General features: G+C 37.5%; 1 non-coding gene across 1 annotated transcript; it reads left to right on the top strand.

The window, feature by feature from the left end:
• The first annotated feature begins 2815 nt into the window (after positions 1-2815).
• Positions 2816-2956, top strand: LOC123389385. The gene has a single exon (XR_006603992.1). It is a non-coding gene; the product is annotated as a U4 spliceosomal RNA (small nuclear RNA).
• The last annotated feature ends 3645 nt before the right edge of the window (positions 2957-6601 follow it).

Here is a 6601-nt window from a genome sequence, read left to right as displayed (position 1 = left end):
TAACTTAATATCTTAAACAATATAAAATTAATATCTTATAGTTTTGAAGGTCAGAAGCCTGAAATGGGTCTTGCTGGGTTACCGAGTTCAAGGTGTTGGCAGAGTTGATGGCCTTTTCTGCCGATTCTAGTGGGAAAATCCTTTTTTTTTTTTTTTTCTTTTTGTTTTTTCTATCTTCTGGAGATCACAGGCCTTCCTCCTTCCTCCCAGAACCAACAATGGTGGGTTGAGTTCCCTAAATCATCACTCTGACCTCTCGGCCTTTCTCTTCCACATGTAAATTCCTAGTGATTGGATTGGGACTATGCAGATAATCCAGGGTATTCTACTTGAAGGTCAGCTAACTAGCAATCTTAATTCCATCTGGCACCTTAACTGCCCTTTGTTGTTTAACAGATGCCATAGGCAGGCTCTGGTTATCAAGAAGTGAGCGTATTTGGGAGGCCAGAGTTCTGCCTACTACAACCTCCTTGAACTTGTTGTTTGGGCAAGAAAGTGAAGTGCTCTGTGCTTCTCAGAGTGGATCAGAGTTTATACTCCTCTGGGGGGGGGAGTAGTTCATCTTACCCACAGCACCTTCTGGAACCATATAATTCGGACAGGGAAACAAATAAGAAGGTGGATCTTCTTCAAAGAAGATGAGTGTGAACACTGGCTATACCTCTTCTATACTTCTAATATTTGAATCTTAGAACAATTGCAAACCACATCAAGGAACTGATACCCCCAAGGGAGTGATGGTATAAAGCAACTGAATGTCCCTACGAGGTCACAGGAAATCAGATTACAGGCCAAAAAGAAGAATTTGTTTTGATATCTTGGAGACTTGGAATGGTCAGCCCTCCGAATATGTTATCCAACATCTATAGCCCTGTGTCCAGTATAGTAACCATCAAATCATGTGTCTTCATATGAGGGACAGAGTTGGGAATGGAGGCAGAGAAGTGGATGTCCTTCAGTGTGCCTGGGTCAGAAGTGGAATGATGGGGGCTTTTGGCCAACCACACACTCTCCAAATCCTGAAAATAGCCTCCAGGGAGATTCCGTTCCTTTGAGTGAGATTCATGGCCCCATAGTCTGATGCTACTGTGTGACCATTGGTTATTCCTTAGTGGTACCGTCAGGAACAGAAGACTGAGCACCACCTATGTGGGACTTGGCTTGAAGAGGATCCCTTTAGAAAATAGGCAGTTTAGCAATTGTATTACAAAAAGCCGTATTCGGTATTTCAGAGTGGAGAAAATTATTTCAGAGCACAGCGTTCAATAGAGGAAGAACAATCCAGGTGAAACACTAGGCACAAATTAAGTACGAATTTCCTGGATGATATTTTTTAAAAAAGTACGTGACTCAATTAGAGATGAAGCTGGCATTGAGAATGGCAGCATTCCTGATTGCATGTGGAGATCTGGATTTATCCCACCCACCTGACCTATTGTACTTAATCTTTCTGTACAGCTTTCCCAAATGCTTTCTCATACATTAATTCATTTGTTTCTGATAACAATACTCTGAAGTAAGCAGGGCAATTATTATTGTCCCCCAGTTAGAGATTTGTCATTTCACAGTACCGTGTACGCAGTGTTGGTGAGTCCTTCTGTATTTCCCACTAACCTTCCTTCCTTCTTCCCCTGCATTTCCTTTTTTCCTTCACTCCCTGTTCCCAGGCTTTCTTGTTTTCTTTCATTCTTCCTTTTCAAAATCTGCTTCTGTACCAAATTGTGAGTAAATAGAGTCTCCAGTTTCTCTTACATTTCTTTAAAAACAATACACCTTTAGTGGGAACTCAATTCATACTCGTGGCATGCAAGTTCAGCAATCACGAATGACTGGGGAATGAGGAACTATGAACAACAGGAAGGTTTACACATATATAGATTAAATTCAGAAATAAAATGGACGAGGATACATCAAAGACTGGTTTCAACAGACAGAAAATAGACAAACTTCTGGCATGTCCCACCAAGAATTTAAGAATAAATAAAATGAAATGAAAAAATAAATAGTATTAAAAATTAAAAAAAAATCTATAAGGGGAGGGCATACTTTAAAAGAATAATATGAAAATAATCTGTACCCCATGCAAAATATAGAAATCATAGAAAAACTGTTTTCTAGAAAAATACAGAGTATCACATTTCTGTCAAGAAAAGAAAAGCATGAATATGCCAATAACCCTTGAGAAGAGATTCTTCTAAATTTAGAAGATTCTAAGCCCTTGCCAGAGCCCTGCTCCTAAAAGTGACTCCAGACTTTGAAGATAAATGTTATACTTTATATAAGCATCTATAGGATAGAAAATGTCCAAGGCATGGAAAGATACGGACATCTTTCTAACTCATTACATGATAGTAGTATAATCTTGAAAATAAAGTTGTGTAAGATCACACACACACATGTACACAAACTCATCCATTCACGAAGAAAGCTGTAGACCAAAATACGTGTTATGAACAGAGGCACATATTAGTGAATTCAATCCAGCAATGGGATAAATGGATCATGACCAAACAGGGTATATCTCAGAAATGTTAAGATGGGGACACCTGGGTGGCTCAGTGGGTTAAAGTCTCTGCCTTCAGCTCAGGTCATGATCCCAGGGTCCTGGGATCGAGCCCCACATTGGGGTTCTCTGCTCAGCAGGGAGCCTGCTTCCTCCCCTCTCTCTCTTTGCCTGCCTCTCTGCCTGCTTGTGATCTCTGCCTATCAAATAAATAAATAAAATCTTTAAAAAAAAAAAAAAGAAAAAGAAATGTTAAGGTGGTGCAACATCAAGAAATGTGTCAATACAAGTTGCTATATAAAACAAAGTTGAAGCTTTGCGCAGTGGCAGTATCGTAGCCAATGAGGTTTATCCGAGGCGCGATTATTGCTAATTGAAAACAAAGTTGAGGGGCGCCTGGGTGGCTCAGTGGGTTAAGCCTCTGCCTTCGGCTCAAGTCATGATCTCAGGGTCCCGAGATCGAGTCCCGCATTGGGCTCTCTGCTCAGGAGGGAGCCTGCTTCCTCCTCTCTTGCTCTGTCTGCTTCTCTGCCTACTTGTGATCTCTCTCTGTCAAATAAATAAATAAAATCTTTAAAAAAATAAATAAAACAAAGTTGAAAGTCAAGTGAGTATTTCTATAATAGTAATAATAACAATAAACAATAACTTATTAAGTGCTATGTACTAGGCACTACTTTAAGCTTTTTCATGAACTCATTTAATTTTTAAAATAACCTAATGGAGTAGATCCTATTGTTTCTCCCTCTTTTCAGATTAAAAATAATAAAAATAAGGCACAGGGAAATTAAGTGATGGAGTGACATGGGATATGCAGATTTGGGACTCTCAAGCTTGCTCTTTGAACGAATGCATTATGATGCATTTGTGGAAAGATCACTAATGATTTAACTGAAAAACAAGCAAATGATGACAACAATTCATTTGTTAACTTATATAGAAGCTTAGCTACGGAAAAAAAAAAGTTTCCATCTGAAATATGGAATGTATCAGAAATATATAGTCCAGATCATGCTTACTTCTAGAATGTTAGAATCACTCCTACCAGATTCACAAAATAAGTAGGGGAACTGACTCTCATTGCTGGTATTTAGCATGTTATTAGAGATTCCGGTTAATATATCAAAGTGAGAAAGATACGAGAGAAATAAATGTTAAAATGGAAAAAGGGAGAGGATCCTAATTACAGACACTGATTATTTATCTAGAAGTCTTAAGAAAAGAATAGACAAACTTATATCACACAATTCATAGGATGCTGACCAGATACAGGATCAATATTGTAAAAGCAATATGCTTTCTTAAGACAAGAATAATTGACGAGAGAATAGAATAGAATGAAAACATGTCTTTCATAACAGTAATAGAAACCGTAATTTACCTAGAAATAACAGTAATTAGAAATAAGAAATGCCTGTGTGGACAAAATAATTAAATGAAAATTAGCCACAAAACATAAAAGAATACCTAATTAAAGGGTGAGTGGAGATGAATGTTTTAAAAATTCAATATTTTAAAGGTATAAATTATTCTAAATATATCTATAAGTTCAAAGTGATTCAAATAAAAATTGCAGTATGATAATTAGTGGCACTTCATAACCTGACTCCTCTGTAAAGATAGTCAAGAAAGTTTGGAAAATAAGGACACTAAGGGAAATTTTATTGTAGAACAAACTCTGTGATATTCACCAAATGATAGAAAAACATATCAATGGAAAAGAAAATATAGAAGAAGACCTCTGTGTATCTGATAATTTCTGATAACATTTACATCTTAAATTAGTGGGAAAAGAAAAGCATTTTAAAAATGTTGGATGATCAATTAACTTTTAGAAAAAAGGTTCAAGGTAAAGCCCTACTTGACAGAAAAGAAAAACATTGGGGCACCTGGGTGGCTCAGTTGGTTAAGTGTCCAACTCTTGATTTTGGTTCAGGTCATGATCCCAGGGTCCTGGGATTGCTTCCGACAGGTTCCAGGTTGAGCATGGAGTCTGCTTAAGACTGTCTCTCTCCTGGGGCGCCTGGGTGGCTCAGTGGGTTAAAGCCTTTGCCTTCAGCTCAGGTCATGATCCCAGGGTCCTGGGATCGAGCCCCACATCGGGCTCTCTGCTCTGCAGCGAAGCCTGCTTCCCTTCCTCTCTCTCTGCCTGCTTCTCTGCCTACTTGTGATCTCTGTCTGTCAAATAAATAATAAAATCTTAAAAAAAAAAAAAAAGAATCTGTTAAAAAAAAAAGAATCTGTTTAAAAAAAAAAAAAAGGCTGTCTCTCTCCTTTTTCTTCTGGACCTCAACCTCCCAACTCGTGCATGCTTGCATGTGTGTACTCTCTCTCTTTCTCAAAATAAATAAAAAAATAAAATTAAAAAAAAACAAAACAGAAAGAAAAGAAAACCATTTTAGGTGTGCCAAAGAGGTACATGTATTTGAAACCACAAGAAAAACCCATTAGAATAACATTTCTGGATGATATATTTATAATCTTGATACGTACATGACCAGAAGAAACCTTAGAAGACTATCATACTGATGACATAAAGATAACACATTTTTTGGATAAGAAAAGGTATCATAAACCAAAAAAAAAGTGCCAGATTAGAAGAATTTAATGTATGCAATCAATTATTACTATCCAGAATGTATAAAGAACTACCATTAATCATTAAGAAAATAATATAGCTTTTTGATTCATTACACTGAACTAAAGTGACTTTAAAAAAAATGCTTAAATTATAAAATACTTGAAATTACTGTATATTTTGAAAGATTTTAAAAAAACCAGACTAACAAATGTGTGAGAAGCTTCTTTCATCAGACCTTGGCTCCCAATTCCTTCTCCTTCTCCTCTGCCCCCGCCCCCAGAAGTACTAATGTTTTTTGTTTTTGTTTTTTTCCACTTGACATATCTTGGAAGGTTTCCCATCCCAGGCAATTGCAAGGGCTATCTAGAATCCTAGCACAGCTAAACCAAGGTTTAGATAATCACTTACGTACTGGTTGGACATTGAAACTATTTCCAGTGGTCCACTGTTACTAAGAAGTCTTTTCTGCACCCATGATGGAGTTTTCAGAATAAATTTCTAGGAATGAGATTTCCAGGTCAATTTACACCTGAGTACAAAAGTTCCTGCCAACTCCTAGCAACCATACATGAGCACGTATCCTTGCCAACATTTGTTTATTAATATTGTCAGCATGAAGGACAAAAATTGGTAATAGTGGAGTGCCTGGGTGGCTCAGTGGGTTAAGCCTCTGCCTTCGGCTCCGGTCATGATCTCGGGGTCCTGGGATTGAGCCCGGCATCAGGCTCTCTGCTCGGTAGGTAGCTTGCTTCCCCCACTCCCCTCTGCCTGTTTCTCTGCCTACTTATGATCTCTGTCTGTCAAATAAATAAATAAACTCTTTTAAAAAATCGGTGATAGTTTTTCTATTACTTTTGTCTGGTGACTAGTATTTCAAAAACATATTGCTTTATAAATTATTTTGGTGTTTCATACATTTATTGTGTCTTTTTTTTTTTAAGATTTTATTTATTTATTTGAGAGAGACAGCGAGAGAGAGCATGAGAGGGGAGAAGGTCAGAGGGAGAAGCAGACACCCTGCTGAGCAGGGAGCTCAATGCGGGACTCGATCCCAGGACTCCGGGATCATGACCTGAGCCGAAGGCTGTAGTTTAACCAACTGAGCCACCCAGGCACCCTACTGTGTCTTTTTTTTTTTTCCTTCTGTTGAATTCACTGTTCATATTTTGCTCATTCTCTCGGATTTCTTGTTGATGTGTAAGAACGCTTTGTATTTGAATACGAGTGTTTTGCCTCAAATCATTATAAATATTTTTTTATGGCAAATTTTCAAGATAAGCAGGAGTTTATCAAAGAATGAGGAGAACACATTTTAGGCCTAAAGAAATTTTGATTCTTTTATTTAATGATATTTATGTAACCGGTCTTATTCTAATCAATGCAAGTAAGAGGCTTTATATGTAAAGACAGTCTTACCCAAATTTAAATGCAAGAGATTTCCTGGATCATGTGGGTGGCACAGTCAGTTAAGAATCTAATTCTTAATTTCAGCTCAGGTTGTGATCTCAGGGTCAGGA

The sequence above is a fragment of the Mustela putorius genome, unplaced genomic scaffold (assembly GCF_011764305.1).
Source record: "Mustela putorius furo isolate JIRA1106 unplaced genomic scaffold, ASM1176430v1.1 tig00003972_pilon_pilon_pilon, whole genome shotgun sequence".
Classification (NCBI taxonomy): domain Eukaryota; kingdom Metazoa; phylum Chordata; class Mammalia; order Carnivora; family Mustelidae; genus Mustela; species Mustela putorius.
This window is presented reverse-complemented; position numbering and strand designations above follow the sequence as displayed.